We start from the raw sequence: 22045 nt of genomic DNA on the forward strand, positions 1-22045 counted from the left end.
ATTTGTTACAGTGTGTACTGTGCTGTGAATTTACTACATTGATCTGAACAGCACATTTTCAGTGGAGAATTTAGCTGTAGAATTCGGCTGGTGCTTTTGAGGTCAACACCGAGAAGGATAGAGAGACCAAACAGGAGAGAGAAATGATTAAGCTTCTATTTTGATCTGATGGAGTTGCAGCACGGTCAGAGGTTGAGCTGGAAAGGTGAAATTAAATTTAATTTCTTCTGATTTTGAACAATGTGGCAGCCACCAGTTCCTTGCGAGTAGTAGAGAACTGCTGACAGTAGGTCACTCATTTCAAAGTTTCTCCAAAGTTCTTGAGTTTTTTCTGGTCAACATGTTCAGTTTAGACATTTTACTCAAAGCAGAACCAGTCTGTTCTAAGTATTGCTACTAGAAATGCTTAATTTAATAAAGTAAACCCACAGAGAGATGTGGGTGTTCAATAACAAAGGTGGAATTATCACCATTGCGGTGTTTGTTGAGTTTCTGTGTTTTGTGTTTCGGGTCAGTTTTTGAAACTTTAACACTAAAGTAATTGGTCTCCAGCCTCCGAATGAAATGTGTTTTAAGTATATTTATACATTGACAAACAGGATGTGTTCTGATAACCGTATCCATTTTAATATAAGATTATAGTAGGTTCCAGATTGATTTTGTTATGCACAACATGGAAGGAAAGAGTGGAGGGGTTTTTTGGGGTCATTCCCTCGTACTATACATCGTCAAAGGTAAACTACCTGGTTTCAGAATTCAAAGCTGAAGAAATTAAAACTAACTTTTATTCTCCTACAATAAAATGTCAGCAAAATAAAACTATTGTATACTGCATGTAAGCGGAATCCTATCATGTATAAGGTAATTACATGGGCTTAAGCACTTTATCACCCGGGCCAGCAGAGTATTCCTAGACTGTCTTGAGCTGCAAATGGAAGAACAAAAATGAACAACCTTACCATATCTTCCAGTGATCATTCTTCTTATGTTCTGAATGATGACTAACTGGCCATCCAATATGGTTTTAGGACAGAGACTATCATTGTTTTGTCCTGTTGGAGGACTAATAAATCCTAAAGAATCCTAAATACACGGCTTCTATCTTTAAAAGGGTGACTCCATCAGGAACCTTTCCCAGTCAGTGCTGGCATGGGTTAGCCCCTATAGCACATGTGTCAAACACAAGGCCCGCAGCCTCATGTTACGTGGCCTGCGGCGTGCCGACGCCGCTCATCACTGCAGCGATTACCAGCTGGGGTGCCGCAGCTCCCCCCTGGTAATCGCACTGTTACTGCTGATCCTGGCGCACACTGACGTCAGTGTGTAGCCGGGATCTTCCTCCCCTTCAGTTCCGCAGGAGAGGATTCGGGGAGGAAGTGTGCCGGGCTACACACTGATGTCAGTGTGCATCCGGGCTCAGCGTGAGCAGAGGGGGAGCGACGCTGACAGCAAGAAGGAGGTAAGTATATGGGTTGGGGGGGATCATTATTACTGAGGGGGGGCTTATTATTACTGAGCAGGGGCTTATTATTACTGAGCAGGGGCTTATTATTACTGAGCAGGGGCTTATTATTACTGGGGGGCTTATTATTACTGAGGGGGGCTTATTACTGAGGGGGGAGCTTATCACTGGGGGGGTTAATGTTGCTATGGGGGGTATTACTACTGAGGGGGTTAATATTACTAATTGGGCCACTGTGGGGGTCGTTAATTTTACTGGGGGCCACTATCAGGGTCACTAATGGGGCTCGTTCACACGGGTGTAATTGTATTTTGGTCGCACAAATACGCTGCGTATTTGCGCATTTGAAAATCGCTTATGCCTGTATATTTGGGCACGCAAAAAAGAACGCAGATGGGCCCATTGAAATAGTGCACAAATATGCAGGAAATACACAGGTTTCCTGCGCATTTACCACGTATTTGCGCGGCCCATTCACTTCAATGGCCTATTGGGTTGCGTAGTACGCAACAAAATAGATCATGCTGTGTAAAAATATACATCATGTGAATGAACTCATTGACATCAATGGCTTCTATTCACTGCATATTATGTACGCAAATACGCTTGTGTGAACAAGCCCTTACTATACATTTTTAGGCCCCCTGTCCACAGGCGGAAATTCCGCGGCAGGATTTCCCGCAGAACTTACGCCCGTGGAAGCTGCTATAGGATTGCGTTAGAAAATGTAATCCTATGCAAACTGCTGCAGTTTGTCCACGCAAAATCTCGCGCGGAAAACAAAGCGCGGCATGCTCTATTACTGTGCACGTCTCGCAGAGGGCCGCACAGAAATTTCACCTCCCGGCCACTGGCTCCTCTCTGCACATGCGCCGGCACATAACCGAGCCAGAGCCGCGGGAGCAGGTGAGTACCGGCGCTGGTCCCTGCAGGGGCTCGGGTCAGGATCCGACCCGGCCGTCTGCAGGCGGCCTTCCCATCGGCCCTTTGAAGGTCATCATAAGCCTGATGTGGCCCTCGTGAGAAAATGAGTTTGACACCCCTGCCCTATATTAAATAAAACTACCCGGTAACCTTTTGTGGCAAGGCTGTGCACAGAATGGCCTGCAGGAGGCTGTAACCAGACCTTCTATGTACTGAAGGGTGTGCTAATCAGCAGGGACAGATGTGTGGGTGTATCTGGAGAAGCTAAAAATCTCCAGACACATTCAATTCCTTGCTGCAAGCTGCGGCACAGCTACAAGCCAGAGCAGCGCTGCTGCTTAAAACCAGAGCCAGGCTCCGAGAGCTGTGCTACTCCCTGAGCGGAGAAAGAAAGCCTGATGTCTGTGGGAGACCAACCAGATTGTGGTACGGCCACGAATCTGACTGGGTAGGACACACCCAACAGGCTATCAGTGTGTAGTGGTGCTAGGCCACTGTCTTAGTAGTGAATAAGAAAAACTACTGTTTTGTTAGCGCCTTGACAGGCAAGTATTTGTTATTTTCCTAGCACTAAGTGTATGTGCTGCCAGTGGCTGATGTGTTTACACTGGATTTCCATATTGTTGCTGAATACTAAAGAGAATAAGGGCGCCCACCCACTGCGGTTTTTTTACCTGCGTTTTGCGTTTTGCGTTTTTCCTGCACAGGCATAGAGATAACATGTGTTCCTGTCCACTGGCGTTTTTTTTGCGTTGCGTTTGCGTTTTTAACATAGGAACTGTCAGTTGCATATGTGTCCTTATTTTTCTCCTAATGCACCCATGAATGTCAATGGAAATTAACGGAAAAGCCGCGAAAACACCGCGAAAAACGCGCGGAAAAACCGCGAGAAACGCTGCGTTTTTTCCCCGCGGAAAACGCAAGCGCCAGTGGGTGGGCGCCCTAAAGCTATTCAGACTTTTACATGGACTGATTGAGCGACTACGCTGTTGCCGACCCCCACACAGACATTGCCACACGTTATATGCTCCCTGACTACATTATGTTCATATAAATGAATGCAAAGGCCAGTCTTAACTGCATTGTTGAACCTCCAGCTTGTAAATGTTTCATGTTTTCAACTTGCAATTGATTCTTGCATACGCACAGTCCTAGCATAATCACATGTAGCAAACGCATCATATTTAAATAATTGCAGCTCGTCACCTCCATGACACTTGGCCCAAAACCTTGGATGGACTTTATGCAAAAATCCTAAGAAGTATGTTACTGCAATCTGCTTCTCTCTTTGGGAATTAATGACTTTTGATGACATTTTTTTTACTCATGCAGCATATATTACATCTACCATTACGTCTAATATGTCTATATTCCGAATATAGTGATAGAGAAGTGTATTATTTCCACTTTGGAATTAAACCTGGTTGATGTTTTGAATCTGTAAATTGTGTGTCCTTTCTCTGATGCTTTTGGTATTAATGGACCAGGCTCCGAATCACCCTAGTAATTACTGGATAATATAACCTGGATATTATACTCTTGTAGTTCAGATATCCAACTGCTGATCTTTTTTTACTTGCAGAAAATGTTTTTTTTTTTATGTGCTAAAACATTTAAGTAACACCGAAATGAAGTAGAGTTCTGCTGTGCATTCTTACTGTTGGTAACCCAGAAGCACTTGGCTCTGGATGCCGGTAATGATCAAACATATGTTTTACAGATCATACAGTTACAGATGTCTACAGGATTGCGCCAGGGGAGCGTTATGTGCTGGGCATTGGTTAAGACTGGCAGTTAGGCTAACAGACTCTGAACATGCACAGTTTAGCAATGGGAAGATGCCTGTACAAATATCAGCCACATCTTATTAGTATCAATTAATAATTAACAGAAAGAAAATGTACACTGAAAGAACTAATTTCTCTCCGGTAATCTACAGTGATTATATTGTCATAAGAATATGAACTTGTGTAACCAGTAAATGCCATTGAAGGGGACAGGGCTGGGACTTCCCTATATGACCAGTCAATGTATGTGATTTAAAAGTCCACTCCAGAGAAAACCCTGTCACATTCTGGACGTCTCATGTATATTGCAGTCACTTCCATGAAGTCTAACCCCCTATCTGATATGTATCAAGCACCATCTTGATGTTGAGATTTCTCCCTGCTTTCTCTTTCTGATATGCTAGCTTTCCCATGATGAATCAGAATGACATCACAGGACAAGCTAGAGCTAGTACCATCTCTGTCTGCTGGGAGGACACAAATTATTATCTTCTATATTCACCTAATTAAGCTAAAGATCATAAATATACATTCAGAGAGGATGAGCAGCTATTTCTTTCATTATAACTGTGTCAAGAGTTGCTTATCTTCAATGGTAATTACAATAGGAGTTTATGCCCCCAACTGTAAAGATTGGCTGTGAAACAGTCCATGAAATTTCATACAGGAGGTTTTGGTGACTAAAATACTAACTCCCGGAGAATACACAGAGACAACTAATCGCAGATGATGATGGTCACAATGAGAAAACTTGACCCATCCGAAGAGAACTTCTTCAGCAATTTTCAGATGGAAAAGAATAACTAAAATAAAGTAACACTGAGGCTTACTTCACATGGGTGCGCAATATCGGGCTGTCAATCGCCCATACAGCTTTGCTACATGCACGCACACACAGCTCTACTGCATGCATAATCACACAGCTCATACAGCTCTGCTACATGCGCACACATATCTACAGCTCACAGGATAGTCAAAAATATCTACTGGGGTGAAAGTATAATACTCTCCTCATAAATTTACTGTATTATGTACCTACATATATAAAAAAAGTGCACATTACTGTAATTGTGATGACGAAATATGCAAAGTTTTAGCTTTCATAAGTTACAATAATTATTTTTGTCAATTAATGAAATGCAAAGTGAATGACCAAAAGAGAAATCTAAATCAAATCCATATTTGGTGTGACCACTTTATCTTCAAAACAGCATCTGTTCTTCTAGGTAGACTTTCTCAATCAGGGATTTTCTAGGATTTCGGTCTGGTGTATGATGAAGCAAATATACCAAGCAGGTGGTACTGATCATCATTCTCATGAAGGTTGAAACCTACGTTAACTGAAAAAGAAACTGCTGTGTAGGAGGCTTGAAACTTGGTGAAGAACAGCCAAACTCTGCTACAAAGATGAAAATGCCCTCCACAACCTCATGTCAAATGTTATGTAGAAATTGCGAAGACTGAGCACAGCAGCAAGACACGAAGTAGTTATACAACATCAGCAAGGTCTCTTCTAGGCAAAGATTACAAAGCAGACAAAGGTTTCAAAATGTGCTTTTCAAACTCTTTTGTAGAAGCGCAAAGAGACTGGCAACGCTAAGGACCGTAGACGCAGTGGTTGGCCAAGGAAACTTAGTGCAGCAGATGAAAGACGACACATGCTTATTTTCCTTCAAATTCGGAAGATGTCCAGCAGTGTTATCAGCTCATAAATGGCAGAAACTAGTGGGAAATGGGTACACCCATCTACTGTTTGGAGAGGTATGGCCAGAAATGGCCAGGTGATTCAACTATACACGAAAACATAGGAACTTGGGTGCAGAAAGATGTCAGCAGGTGCTTTGGACTGATGAGTCAAAGTTTGAAATATTTGGCTGTAACAGAAGGCAGTTTGTTCGCTGAAGGGCTGGAGAGCAGTACTATAAGGAAGCATGGCGGAGGTTCCTTGCAAGTTTGGGGCTGCATTTCAGTAAATTTCATTTGTGGATTTGGTCACGATTAATGGTGTCCTCAATGCTGAGAATTACAGGCAGATACTTCTCGATCATGCAGTACCATCAGGAGGCGTCTGATTGGCTCCAAACTCTGCTGAAAGACAATGACTCTAAACATACAGCCAAAAATCATTAAGAACTATCTTCAGCTTAAAGAAGAACAAGGAATCCTGGAAGTGGTGAGGTGGCCTCAGAACACTGATCTCAACATCGAGTCAGTAAAGGAGGTTTGGAACAACTTCCCTCCCGAGGTTCCTTCAAAAACTGTGTGCAATTGTGCCTAGGAGAATTGATACTGTTTACAAATCAATGGGTGATCATGTCAAATATTTGATTTAGATTTCTCTTTTGTTCATTCATATTACATTTTGTTAATTCACGATAATTTATTATTCTATTTTTCTTACTTTGCTACATTTTTCCACAGTTGTCTAAAACTTGTGCACACAGCACTATTTGTGTATTATTGAATGACGCATTTAAATTTTCATGGTGATTGAATGATAATTCCCCTTACAGTCACTTTCTCCCAGATCAATAAAGACATTTTATGTCCAATTATGGACAAAGCATATTTTTTTCATATAGGCTAGGGAACTCTTTGGGTGCAGTCACATTTTCATTAGGACTGACAGATATAATTCTGTGTCTCTTTCCATTTTTAGAGCAAAGAAACAATATTAGCCCATTACGACGCAGCCTTTTTTAAAATATTTTTTTTTAACTTCCCCCCACTTTTAAAAAAATCATAACTCTTCTATCTATCTTTCGACGTAGCTGTCGGGGGTCTTGTTTTTAGCGGGACAAGTTGTATTTTTGACTGGTACTATTAAATGTACCATATAATGTACTGAAAAACTTTTACAAAAATTCTAAGTGGAGTGAAATGGAAAAAAAATGCTGCAAAAATGGCATGATAACTTTATTCTATGGGTCAGTATGATTACTGCAATACAAAATTTATATACCGTAGTTTTTCTTTTTTTTGCTGTACTAGGCATACTGCTGCCATCTTCTGACGGCTAGAGCTTTTTAATTTTTTGTTGACATAGCTGTGTAAGGGCTCATTTTTTGCGGTACGTCCTGTAGTTTTGATAGATACTATTTTAGAGTACATATGACTTTTTGATCGCTTTGTAGTGAATTCTTTGGTGGAGACTGGGTGACCCTTAAAAGCCCCACAATCCCCCCTCCATACAAACCCCGAACCTTAATGACGTAAATGTACATCCTGGAGCATTAAGTGCTTTAAATGGAAATAAATGTTTCTGTTTTTTTTCCCCGTTGACTTCAATGAGGTTTCAAAAAAACAGCTTGTAGTTTGCTTTTCTTCTTTTTTTTTTTTTAAACAAATAGCACTGCAGGCTGCACTATTGGTAGCATTAAAAAAAATGGAAGCAAACTGAAAGTATTCCTTTTTTGTTTTCAGGTTTTTTTTAAAAAACGATTGAAATTTATAGGGAAAGAAAACACAAACGTTCATTTCCAAAAGCAGAACAGAAAGATGGAGTAAAGGCCCATTTAGACACAACGATTATCACTCAAAATTTTAAACTAAAGGATGGCTTTTGAGCGATAATCGTTGTGTCTAACTGCACTGACATTGTGCAGTTGTCTTTAGGCGGTCGCTGATCGTTGTCTCTCAGCATGCTGAAAGACAACGATCAGCCTTATCAGTAATTCACAGCGAGATACAGCTGATACTATTGTTTCAGCTGTATCCCGTTCCCTGAATACAGCCAGGGTATGACGAACACAGCGGTCCAGCTGTGTTCTTCATACTCCACGTGGAGCGCTTTGCGGTATACCAGCTGAGCGCTCCGTGAACAGCCGGGGTATGAAGAACACAGTGGTCCAGCTGTGTTCTTTATACTCCGCACAACTGTATACCAGCTGAGCGCTCTGTGAACAGCCGGGGTATGAAGAACACAGCGATCCAGCTGTGCTCTTCATACTCCGCACGGAATGCACAACTGTGTACCAGCTAAGCGCTCTGTGAACAGCCAGGGTATGAAGAACACAGTGTTCTAGCTGTGTTCTGCATCCCCTGCTCAGAGCACTCGGCTGTATAATAGCTGGGCACTCCGAGCAGAGAACAGCTGGATGCAGAAGAGAAGCGGCCCCACTTGGCCTCTGCATCCCCCACTCGAAGCGCAAGGTGATCACTTAACGTTTGACCGATCACCTTGCGCTTAGTGGGGCCATTAAAAAATACAACTCTCAAAAAATAAGCCCTTATGCGGCTATGTCAACAAGTTATGGCTCAATGCAATGGTGAAAATCACTTGGTCCTTAAGACACAAATAGGCTTGTCGCTTTTTTTGCATCAGAGAAACTTTAGTGTATAATACAAAACCCAGCTGCTGCGGGAACTTTCTGAAGTCACTGCTTCCTTTACCTTCACAGCTCTCCCATCTCTGTGTGATGTCAAATCTTGACAAACATTTGTTACTTATATGCACACTGCTGGAAACCAAACCGTAGGCCTTGTATTATACAGCTATGTGTAATAAATATTTGGGGATACAGAAGTGAGGAAGAGCTTTAATTTAAAGTTTGAGTTTAGGTATTCTCATCTTATACAGTCTGAAGATGGAGACTTTCTCAATCGTTTTCTCATACATATTAAAATATCTTACCATCACACATCAGTGGATATTTCCTTCAAGGGGTTCTGAAAATTAAAAGTGCTCAGCTAGCTGAACACTAAAATTGGTAACGCTTTGCAGTATATGGGGATTTAACACACACCGCGTATTATGCACATAAAAAATACACGGGCAACATACGCCCATGTGAGTGAGCCCGTAGGAACCACAGATGCAAAGACATGGAGGGGCATGATTTATCAATGCAATTGCTCAGGTTTTTCAGAGCAATCACATTGAAAATAATGGTGTTTAGACTGAGCATCCTACTCATCAAGCACTGCACCTTCCCCCCCCCCCCCAAACTATGAAGTGTTTAGGAGCTCAATGGGCAAAGGCATGTTGTGCGTACTTTTTAACTCTTTGTAGTCAAAATGTCGTACGTCTCTCTATGCTTGCTTGCGTGCATGTGTATAATATATATTATAGAAAGAGCAAAAGTATAAAAATTACAGAACCACGGTTACATAGTAAATCAATTGATGGAAACAATAGGGGTGAGGGTCCTGCTCCAACGAGCTTACATACTACAAATAATGGAGTGATCCAGAAGGTAAAGGGGCTGAAGATGTGCACGGTATGGCGAGGTGGAGAGCGTGGGATGCTATACACATAAGCAATGGTCAGACAGTTAGCCGTGTGACGGCAGAATCAGTATGACTGCAGGGGGCAGTTGATGGTGGCTGGCAGGGAATGCAGTCAATAGTTCAGGGAGCATGTTATCAGGCGGAGTACAAAGGGGTTTGTTTAGGTAATGCGGTATGCCTCCCTGAAGAGGTATGTTTTTATAGCACGCCTGAAGTTTTGCGAGTCCTGGATTGCCCGGATAGCCTTTGGTAATGCGTTCTAGAGGACCAGTGCTGCTCTGGAGAAGTCTTGGAGGCGGGAATGAGAACTTCGAATTAAACGAGGTCATTGCCTGCAGCTGAGGTTCCTGAGAACCAGGTTGAAGCTGTGGACTGGATCTCCACCCTGTCCAGACTAAGAGCCTGGGAGGGAGATATACTCCAGCCATAACTTCACCCTTTAACTGCTTACAATATTAATATTGCATGTGTGTAGGTATAAAAATGTATGCACTGTACTGTCATAGGATAGGAGCTTAGCAGCAAGCCAGTTTGTGACGTATCTGCTCTACTAAATCTGCCCGTCAACTGGAAGTGATATTACAGTGAGTTGGAAGAGCTCTTTCAATCTCCTTCATTGTCTTGTTCTGTGCTCCGTGGTGTATAGCACTTGTTAACACACTGCTGATGTGCCTATACCAGTATTATGAAGTGCTGGTAATTTCATAGAACACAAATTACCAAAGCATGTGGAGAAATTGTAGAAAAACTGTAGCTGTAGAATGCCCAGCACGAAAATACACATTTGTGTTGGTTTCCTCCAGGTACTCCTGTTTCCTCCCACACTCCAAAAACATAGGTGAATATAGATTGTGGCCCCCGATGGGGACAGAACCCACCAAGTGATGTAAAGCGATGCGTAATATGTATGTGTTATATAATGATTACTGTTATTGGAATTCGCTCACATAAGTGTTGTCTTGGTTGGATTTTATCCCCAGAGCCCTCTGCTCCCAACTCCTACAATATGATAACTTTGCTAACCATATTGGAGATACACTACTGAAAGCGCTTTCTTGCTTTTTCGTATTTTCATAGTATTAATGGCTTGAAGACCTAAGGATGTTGAATGTATATATGTACCTTTGGTCCTGTTTATTGCACCCCATGCAGAGATGGTGTCTGTCACAGCTCATCAGTTATCGCTATTATGTAGCACAGATATGGCTTTCACCTTCTTTGATAGACCTGCTCACTCATTTCCTGGGGTCTGCTCTCACGTCCAAGGTGCCGCTTGCTTCTCGAATCCTTCTTTCAAGTTTTGAAGTTGCTCCCCCACCGCTGCAGTGCTGAGAGGAGAAGCAGGATGTCAGATCACACTTGCCATGTCACTGTCATTTGTAACATCATTCACAAGGATAGCTTTGCCTCTAACAGCCTTTAACAACCTTCCTAAAGCTTATCATCTCAGTAGCGCAGGGACAGAACACAATGTGACAGCTTGTTGGGGATCTCAGCGGAGTGGGAATGTGTTTGTAGGGGGTCTCGGGGCAGGTTTTTGCTGCAGCGGTTGGTCACCTTACTGGGTCATGTGAAGCCACCTGCAAAACTCATTCTGTCTTTATGTACCTGCAATACGGATTTAGCAAATCCTCTTTTGTAACACACTTACAAAGACTATTTTCAACTCAACGTATTTGCTATTTAGTTTGGTCAACCTTAATGAGAGATGCATTATCTCTACTCCAGGCTGTGTTGATTATCATGCAGGTCTATAGATATTGTAATCAGAGCGGCTGTCTGAACTTTGCCGGTTATACCACTAAGATTTAAATTGTTTGCCTTTTTTCTTTTTCTTTACTTCATTTCAGTATCCACATATTCATCCTAAGGGTGCATTTACAGGACCGTATATCGGCTGGGCGTGAAAGGCAGAGAGGGGGCGGGAGCTCAGAGCACTGCTCATGGCTCTTCCAGCCTCCTCCCCCTGCAGAGAGACACGCCGTATATCGGCTGGGCGTGAAAACCCAGCCGATATACGGTCGTCTGAATGCCCCCCTTAAACTGTATATTCAGGTATTTTATTATTTACAACTAGAAAAATAAATGGAGACTTTAGATCTTTAAAGTGGTCGGCTGTTATTTACTTCTAGTATAGATTTACTGTATTTTTAAAATTCTGTTTGCACACCATTCTTATATCTGTGCCACTGACCCCTGCCTGCACAGTATAAGGCCTCATGTCCACGGGCGGGTCAGATTCCATGAGCAGGAGCCCGCTGCGGAATCCCACCCTGCCCGTGACCGAGGGCATTATTTTACCTGTTCTGGGTCTGTGCGGGTCTTCTGCCTCCCGGCCAGATCTTCTTTCTTCTGCACGGCGGATGTGTGCCAACGCGCATGCGCAGTAGGAGTTTTTCCTTTTCAAGCTCCTGCTTTCCCACAAGATCCGTGGCATTTCTGCAGTGTCAGCTGCAGGTGTGCGCGGATCGGATGGCTTCCATTCACTTTGATCGAAGCCGTCAGTGCAGGACCCACAGAAAATGGAGCATGCTGTGATTTCTTTTCTGGACCAAAAGGTCCGCAAAACAAATCTGCATGCTTAAATTATTTTGTGGGCGCCCATGATTCCCTATGGGCGGCTTGATTTGCGGATCTCCGACGCAGGTTTCGCAAATCAAACCCGCCTGTGGACATGAGGACTAATTGTTTATCTGGACTGAACATGGCACCAATCCTTTGACTAGCATTCAGTTAGCAATGGGGTTGTATGACACACGTGCTGGGCCATCACGGTATGCACATCCACTAACAATAGTGCTAAAGAGTAAACTTCAGAAGTAGCCACTTGCCACACCAGGGATCCCTGTAAATAACCAGTGGAGCAGAGAGAAAAGCAAGACTGAGGGTATGACCACCTTGGAGCATTAACTGAGGTGGACACAGAATAGAAAGTGCAGATGGTGCTATTCTAACATTAGTCCTAGAATATCTGAGGATAGAAACTTTTTTTTTAATTAGTGCAAATGCAAAAGAATGTTTATTTAGGGTCTGGATATAGCTATAATTATTATTTTTCATGGAAAAGCCCCTTTAAACAGAATCTTTTGGCGTCTTTTTGCAGTTCTCTCCAATGGTAGCATAAGGTAGTGACAGGCCTGTTGATTGCAGTGATATATTCGCTGTATATATTTCGGGAGAAACTTGTATTTTGTTAGTAGCAGCTACACAGAGAACTAGTCCTTGATATTTGTGAGCTGCAGCTAGTGACACCCACCCTACCCTCCTATCATTGATTGACAGCTGTCTCCATATGCACACTGTTGGGTAAAGCTGCCCTTCATTGGCTGGAGGGCGGGGTGGGCAAACTACTGCACAGATACATAAAGTAAAAATATCACTTCAGCGTGTCTATCAGTATCTTATGCTGCACTCAGAGGGGATTGCAAAAAGATGGTGGCAGATTCCCTTTAACCGTTGGCTTTTGCCATTTTGCTGTGATGGCAAAGAGAGGGACAAAGAGAGCTCTCTCTTTTCATTTTGATCACTTAACTGTAGCGGATAGTATTGACCACAACATCTATGGGGTTTGAAAGTCAGAGTTTTGAGCATATCAAGTCCGGCTTTTGGGGTGTGAGTGAGGGGTTGCCACTGCTGAACTCCATGTGATGTGCTGGTTCTTTCAGTTTATAGGAAAGGGTTAAATGTTTGACCCAAACTTAGGCCTCACTCACACGGGCGTTTGCAGAAATGGAACATTTTTCACGAAAATTGTACGATTTTTCTCATTCGTGTGAATCCGGAAAAAAAATACCTGTTAAATCTTCTGCATCTCCATTGCCAATGGTCTGGTGGTCTTTGTTTACTGCAGGATGCAATGCTGGGTATTAGTATATCTTGACACAACCAGGAAGTCCTGGTGGAGTCAAGATTGACAGTGGGGTGACGCCCCCTGTACCTGATTGGCTGCGATAGGGCCAAGGCTGCCAGGTCCTACTAGGAGACTGTGCATGGATGTGTGCGTGATCTGCACAATTGTTACGCTTATATTAGTAGCTGTAAATGCTGCCATGTTACCGCTGTAACGTGGCAGTATTAACATAATGTAAACATTAACATAAAATAAAACTTACCCTCACTCTAAGGTCCCCCGCTCACAACTGCCGGCCTCCAGCTCCGTGTCGCCCGCTCACAGCTGCTGCGCTGATGGTGTGGCCTCCGCCGCCAGGACTCTCATCTCCGTGGATGACGCTGACCTGCTGACACATGGCGACGTGACTGCTTCTTGTCCACCGCCAGGACTGTGACATCCGTGCCCCCACTGCCCGACGTACAGGTTCCGTTCTCTGCCACGGGAAAGCCACATCAGCTTTGGTGGGTGGCGGGGGGCTCCTGCTGTTGCCGGTCGCCAACAGGAAAGCCACATCACCTTCGGTGGGTGCTGGGGGGATTCTGGCAGCGTGTGCTCCTGCTGCCAGCCGCCAGATAGCACTGCGTCTCCCCCGGGCCTGTAGGCACGCTGTTGCCGGCGGTATGTGGAAGGTGGGGAGAGGCTGTTGTGAAGCGCCGCTGGCGGCACAGCAACATCGCGTTCAGGATGGTTTTGCCTCAAGATGGCCAGGAACACCGTGGCAGCTCTGGCTCTGCGTTTCAACGAGGCCCCGCTGCATCCATTTCCCTAGGACTTTTAGTGCCCTTCCAGGAGTTATGTGCCAGGCTGGTGTTCAGCCAATCAGGTACAGGGGGCGTTACCCCACTGTCAATCTTGACAACACCAGGACTTCCTGGTGGCGTCAAGATACACTAATACCATAATGCTGTACATAAACGTGACCTCTACAGCTAATCGCTGTTTTTGGTGGTTGTGTCCCATACATGTTTGCCTCAAAATAAGCAAAGACCATCAGGGACCACTGAAGCATGGCGGATTTAAGAGGTAGTGGTGTTAATAATAATCATGTTGCTGCAGAAAGCAGTCATACTAACTCCATGTCACATTGTCCGGATGTTTCTAGACCTAGACACACACAGGTGTACTTTTTGCATTACTTTCGTCTTTCTGCCTTGACCGTTGTCCAGCTTGGCACTTGTATTAACCCAGTTAAACATTTTACACATAATTACATATTTTTTTAATAACATTTACTCCTTAGTAAATTCTTAGGCCACTCCTGTCCTGACATGTGACATTGAAATAATTCAGAATGTTCTGTCATTATGATAGAAGACCTGAAGCCTATGACTTTTGGAGGGGTTTGCATTTGTCAAAAGTTGCCCTGGATATACATGTTTGCGAACAGTGACTCAGATTTCTCAGCAGTCTTGCCTTGTATTTCAGAGTCCATTAGGCACATCTATTAAAAACAACAGGACAGCAGCCACAATAGTTTATTTTATTAGGCTGCCCACAGCGGGGCTCCTGCTCTGAGACAATAGGCGGTAGGATGCCTAATGTGCACAGTGAGCATAAAAGAGACAGGGGTGATTCGCAGGCAGAATAGATGTTCTTCCTAATGTCAGAGGAAGCTAATAGTGGGGAAAAAGGGAAAAGTGCATTTAAATTTGCAGTTTGATTGATTGTGCGTTCAGTTATAGTATGGTAATTAATAAAACAGAACAAGGTTTCAGTGTGTAATAGTATATATGGGGGATTATTCAATAGATTCTTGTTTTGACATGGGGTTTTTCAAGGTGACATTTGTAATGGTGGTATTTTTTTAATGTTTGTGTATTGTGTGTATTGTAAGCAAAACCCCGCTATTCTTTGAGATATTAGATCTTGACTTGAACTTACCCTAACACAGGTGTGAAACCCACCAGAGCTCCTAGACTCAATGTAAAATCTGCAACAGTTTGTCGATATGTATATATTGTGGAAGTGCAGTACACAGGGTGGCCTGCAGAGTGCTAGACACAGGCATTCTGACACTGCAGAAAGAGAGGGTTAACAATTTTTGGGTGTGGCGGAAACTAAAAGAATCAGTTTCTGACATACTCTGGAGGAAGAGACAGCTTAGCAGAGCTGGACAGGCTGCAAGCCTAGGGTCCAGTGTGCACCAGTTAGAAGCAGTGTGAAAGGTGCTGCGTCAGGTACTTAGAGCCTGAGATCCAGTTCAAACCAGCTTCGGATGGTCACCTGTCTGACAGAGGAGGATGGTCCCGTGCGGGGGTTGGTGATTGGGACCCTCTGGGTTGTAAACCCTGTACTGTGTACATGAACTGTGATATGCTGTATTGCTGTGACATGAAATAAATACAGGCTCCAGTTTTAAAGAAATCCTGACTCTGGAGCATCTTTCTACACATGTGGTGCCCATTTCCTGACGTTGAGGTCGGCGATCTGGAAGCAAGTTAACCCCCCTTGTCACAATATGCAACAGAATTGTAATGTGTTTCTAATCAATGCTCCTGTTAATTCTTATCTCCACCAATTCCCAACAAGGTGATGGATAGGGATTTTTGCAGTTTAGTGGCCTACAGAATGATTTTGTATATCGTGATTAGTGGCATCATTGGCTGCAGCATCCGAACTTGGTAGCTGTCACCAATCAGGATTTGGAATGATGGTATTCTTCTGTGGTCATTCTGAATTCTTATGGGATTCCTAATTTTTTATTTATTTTTTTTTACTCTGTTACCCTGCAAAATCTTCCATAACTTATTCCCTTCTTTATATGTATTGCCCGAAGCTTGGAAAAAATTAAGTGCTTTTACCATATTACATGCTATTTCTCCCTGTGTCTTTGTGCTGCCCCAGAGCGCGATGGTGGCTCTCGGTAAAACTCATTTTTTACCTGACCTTTTGCAGATTGTATTAACATTTACAAATTTGTTTTGGTCTGCTATGCTGATAGAGGCATTGCTAGGTGTGATACACTTCTGACAAGCCCTTCTTGCAAGTCCAAAATGAAGTGTTTTTTTTTTTTCCTTTTATGTTACACACTTTCCATTTATTTTAAATGACTGCATGAAAAGGTGATTTATAATGAAATGGTGATATGTTTCCTGAATATCTCAGAACCTGAATGTTCTAAGTGATGGGGAATGTATGATAAATGGCATATGTTCTATTTCCGCCATTGTAGAGAGAGCGTTGTTTGATAGATATGTCCATTTGTCTACTTTGTACATGATTCCAAAGTTGGGATTCTCAGCCGTACCCGATGCAAACTAAAATATGCTGAGATGAAAATATGCTGAGGTTTGATGAGCGAAATTAGTAACTTAGTTAAAGCCACCGAACGTGGCAACAGCAATCTCTATTGATCGTGTTCGCCTATAATATCACTTTCACTGAGGCAGAAGCAGCCTAAATATTTCTGAACCCCCTTTTCACTGACTAGACTCTTAAAAAGTAAATTTTATTAAATTCTTGCTAAAAACATAGATAGGATATTGTATCAAAAACACCCAGACATGGAAAAACACAAAAACAGACACTCATGTCAGTATAAAACTGAGTATTATAGGGGTCAAACCAATTAAATCCAATATCTTGAGAGGAATTGATAACTGATAGCTTGCTTCTAGGTTCTCTGTCTATTGTAATGAGGTCTGAGAAATACGTGAGCAAGGAGACCCAACTCCACTGCTAACACGAATGGGCGACGCGTTTCACTTGAGGTGAGATCTTCAGGAACCATGATAACCTCATAAAGTGTTAGAGTAGTATATCCTGGTTATGGTGGTGGTCCGGTATAATAGGATATAAACCCCCTAAACCAGGCTAGTTGTTTTTTTTTTCTCAGAACCTAATCGCTAAGGAAGGGGAGGCTACATATAGAAGCCTAATTCCTAGGACAGAGGGAGCCGGATAAGCAATGAATATGAGGGAAGATAGGGATGAACCAATAGATGCCACCTATAATATCCCATCATATATGTGGGCTGTGTGATGAATGCTCTGAAGGTACGGCATTTAATAGGGGAACTCACTCGGGTGTATGCAGTTTTCACTGCATATGTGTGTGCATGTATTTAGATCATTTTGTGGCATATGTCGTTTTATACACTCGTGTTGCATCCATATTCACAGCATTTTTTGCTTGCGCAAAAAAAATGCAAGACGACTCAAATGATGTCTCTATACTTTGTAGAAATGACATCTGGCAAGGTAACTCCTGATTTATCTGTTCAATCTACTTGTCGCTGGACTTTACACATGACTGTAATGTTGTAATTCTTCATTTGATATATTTTGGAACATCATTTTGTGCGCACACAAAAGACGCACCTTTGAGTACCCAATGCAAATAAGTGGGGTTTTTGCTGTTCATATTTTGACCATAAAAAAATATGGAGAGAAAATCCACTCTTCTGAATGTGCCCTAAATCTAAAAGATTAAAATGAAAATGCAGTGTACTGTCTACAACATAAAACATATCTGCTGTCTGCCATATGGTTCCATTGCCAACAGTTAATCATACCGCTATGTCACTTGAAAAACACAACAAAAGTGCATCGAAATGCACATGGGTTAGGCTAAGTTCACCTGCTGAGGTAAATGAAAGCTGCACTGTGATTGGTTGCTATTCTTATATTGCTGAGGTAAAAAGAAAGCTGCACTGTGATTGGTTGCTATTTCTTACACAGCTGAGGTAAATAAAAGCTGCGCTTATGCTTGGTTGCTATTTCTTATACTGCTAATGTAAAATGAAAGCTGCGCTGTGATTGGTTGCTATTTCTTATACAGTTGAGGTAAAATAAAAGCTGCACTGTGATTGGTTGCTATTCTTATATTGCTGAGGTAAAATGAAAGCTGCACTGTGATTGGTTGCTATTTCTTACACAGCTGAGGTAAATAAAAGCTGCGCTTATGATTGGTTGCTATTTCTTATACTGCTAATGTAAAATGAAAGCTGCGCTGTGATTGGTTGCTATTTCTTATACAGTTGAGGTAAAATAAAAGCTGCGGTGTGATTGGTTGCTATTTCTTATACTGCTGAGATAAATGAAAGCTGCGCTGTAATTGGTTGCTAAGGGCAACACAGATTTTCTGTTGGCCAGCTTCCATCAGAGTGCGATGCTGGGCTCATTTTTGTGGCGACTTTGTATATTCCAGGACTGCTATTCATAATATACAACGCAGGGTATATCACCTGGTGAAGCCATAGAGAGGAGTTCAGTCCTAGTCTAATAGCCATGTTTGTCTGCAGCCATGTGACGTGGTAACTGTTTTGTGCCGACTTTGTGTTGGTCATACCCTGTTATATGTCCTTCCATCTTGATGATGCCTGCGTTTTCACGTATCCTACACCCGCCACAAGATCGTCAAATATACTCCCTGAATGCTTCTATAAGAATCCTATTCATTGCAATCATCCTAGGAGCCAAAGTGGTTAATTTCAGGCGTGTGTGAGAGAGAGGGTTATATGTGTAGTTTATCCAGCCTCATAAAACGCAATTTAATGAGTCATGGTTCCTGCAAAGCGCAGAAGGAGAAGTCTGGTGATTATCATCTCTGCAGGAAGACTAGCACAACTTAAACTAAGAAATAATGATGAAAATTCTCATGGCTCCCTTGGTCACCATTTAGATAGCTGAAGCTAATAAAGGAAGAATTACAATTCCTAATGTAGGTCTGAGCAGAGTGGTGCGTGTGGTCTGCGTACAGAAGGGAAATCTCAGGCTTGCTATTACATCCCATTAAACCTGTTCACAAGTTGCCATATGTATTCTTACAGACAAGCCTTCCACTGGAAATTGTTCAATCAGGCCTGTTGTGTTATTGTGTGCTGTTGGAGCTATGTAGATGAGGTTTTTATGATGATCGAAAGGTAGCCTTACCGGGACTTATAGTTGCCCAAGCGATTATGGGCGACTGTCAGCCCATGTACACACGGCCCCCACATAGGGCACTCAGCTAGAAAGTGTTCAGTAATCACTAGTCATTCTGTAACGAAGTCAGGTAAAGGTACCTAAATTTTGCTCAGAAGACTTGTATGGGTGGCCTGGGTCTCTTCACCATAACATGGCAGCACCCTCTACTGACATTTCTCCTTCTGTCCTGCTAGATAAATTACATTTCCACATTAAAGACTATGGACATACTGGACATGGAAAGAAAATTCTAAGGGCTCGTTCACATCGGCACTCTGGGGTTGCCTCGTTCTGCTGTTTTAGGGAGCAGGAATACCGCACCCCCTGACTGAATGGATCCGTCTAGTGATGGAATGAAATGGCGTCGCATGAATCCCATTGACTATAATGTGGTCTATTCCGTTTCTGGCTGGACTTCAATCTTTTAACCGGATGAAATGGCACAGCATGTTGCACCATTTTGTCCTGTTTTTAAATGGAGTTCAGTGTTGTGCCTTTAGAGGTGATCATGAGTTAAAAAATTGCTCTAGTGCTCAGTTCGCATCTGCCTTAGGCCACTTTCACACAGTCGAGAAAATAGAACAACATTTCTGCATGGCAAGACGCACAAATTTGAACCCCATTCTTTTGAGTAGGGTCATATACGAGTGTTCCCCCCCCCCCCCCCCTTGAATGACATTGAAAACAATGGGCAACACTTGCCTATCCCCCGGAGCAGCTGATTGGTACTTCTCTAAAGTGATGCGAGGCATTTTTGACACAAAAACACCTCACATCCGCGGGGAAATCGCGCGTTGGTGAGCGCAATATCGGGCCGAGTTTTGCATCCCAATATCACACTCACCCGTGTGAAATTTGCCTCAGGGTTTCAGTCATAATTCCCTTTCTCTGCTTCAGTGAGGAAATCCAATGCCAACATATCAGCCGCTGCCAGCAGATACACCTGGCTTTAAAAAGATGAAAGCAGATGGAAAGCTTCCCGTTTGTTCCGAATTAAAAAAGGAAACGTAAAAGGACTGGAAGCAAATACCATTGAAGGCTGCAAAAATAAAACCGGGAAACAGAATTATGACTGAAGTCCTAACAAAGATGTGAATTGAGCCTAAGATTCAGGCTGTAGTCTCCATTCCTTCCTCTGAGATATTAGATCTAGGCTCCTATATGTGAGCACATGACCTCCCACTGAAATCTGGACATTTTTGTTAAGAACAGAGGCTTGCATGAGTCTGTAATCAGGCCTTTTGTGTACTGAAGGTGTGCTAATCAGCAGGGACAGCTGTGTGAGTGTATCTGGAGGAGCTAAAATTTCTAGACACCTTCAATTCCTTGCTGCACGCTGGGGCTAGAAGCTTGAGCTGATTCTGAGAGAGCAGAGATATGCAAGGGCTCTGAGAGGGAGCTGGAGCTACTCCCAGAGATGACGGATGTGGTACGTGTAGCAGCGCTAGTTCATGGTGTATTAGATAGCGAGGAACTACTGAGTTAGCACCTTGACGGGCAAGTGTTTATTCTTTTCCTAGCACCTGTGCATGTGCTGCCAGTGGCAGATGTGTTTACACTGGATTTCCTTGCTACTGCTGAAAACTCAAGCAAATAAAGTTATTTGGACTTTTACATGGACTTAGTGTGCCACTGTGTAGTCGCTGACCCACGCATGCATTGCCACACTGTACTTTCACCCATCATGCAGAGAGGCTTTTGGGCCGCCTCAAGCACAAGGATTTCTAGCTCTGTACTCTCTATACGTTCACCCCTGGTTGGGACTTTCATGTATATATGCATCAGAATTGTAACGTGTTTTTAAACAATGCTCAAATTAATTTTTGTCTCCTGCAATTAGCAGTCATGTGATGGATAGGGATTGCTGGGATTGTTTAGAATTGCTATAACTTGTTTAAATTGGTATATTTATAAGAAAGCGATCAATGCAATAGAAAGTGATGACCTATTACTAGGATATCTTTGTGTGTTTATTATCTGTACATTCGGATTCAGTGTTAAAAACAAAACAAAAAAAAAAACACATACAGTATATTCTTTGTAAATGCGTCCCACACGGGTACTATATTTAGCGGCACACCACTTTACTAATTGCTGACTGCAAAATTTTTTGCCTGTGATCCATTTGATTGTATTTTGTTGAGAAAGTAAGACCACTTGTTCTCAAGTATTGCATACAGAAAGCGGTAGACGGATCTCTTTACTGGTGAGTATGTTCCTGAAGTAGGAATAACATGCTACATTTATATTTACGGGTTGCCTGGAGTGAGCTTCCCTGCTACACTTGACTGCATGATGTATATATTTCTATACATAAAAATAGGAAAATTAAGACCTGATCCACACAGGTGTCAGAAAATAAAGCTGCTGTAGCTATTGTAGATCAGCTTGTGCTCAACACTCCCATTACCCAGTGGGATACCCAAACACAGCAGCAGGAGGTAAGACAGCAATCGCTGGGAGTCAGTTTCCACATTGTATTGTTCTATGCACATAAATAGTAAATGGGAAGATGGAACTATGCCTCTGCAGCGCCACCTATTACAAGCTACTATTCCTGCAGTTCAATTTCTGGTCTTTTAAACAAGCCTTGTAACAATGACTGGGAATAGGAGTCGAAGCCAGAGTCTTCTCCAGAAGGAAGAGATAACCATTTACAGACTGACTGTTTTGGGGTATTTGCTTCTCATCAGTGTAAACTAGGTTCGTGCATGCTCCTCTGGGAAATTTACATGTGTGCTTCTCTATCAGATGTGATTCTTTGGGGGATTCTTTAACCCTATCTGCAGTGATGTTTGTATACTGATGGGAAATCAGCTCAGTGATCTTTATTTGGGTGCTTAT

General features: G+C 42.7%; 1 protein-coding gene across 1 annotated transcript in view; it reads left to right on the plus strand.

The window, feature by feature from the left end:
• EXOC4 (exocyst complex component 4) overlaps positions 1 to 22045 on the plus strand; it is a 395535-nt gene that overhangs the window by 136258 nt on the left and 237232 nt on the right. The window lies entirely within an intron of this gene.

The sequence above is a fragment of the Eleutherodactylus coqui genome, chromosome 2, assembly GCF_035609145.1.
Source record: "Eleutherodactylus coqui strain aEleCoq1 chromosome 2, aEleCoq1.hap1, whole genome shotgun sequence".
NCBI classification, from domain to species: domain Eukaryota; kingdom Metazoa; phylum Chordata; class Amphibia; order Anura; family Eleutherodactylidae; genus Eleutherodactylus; species Eleutherodactylus coqui.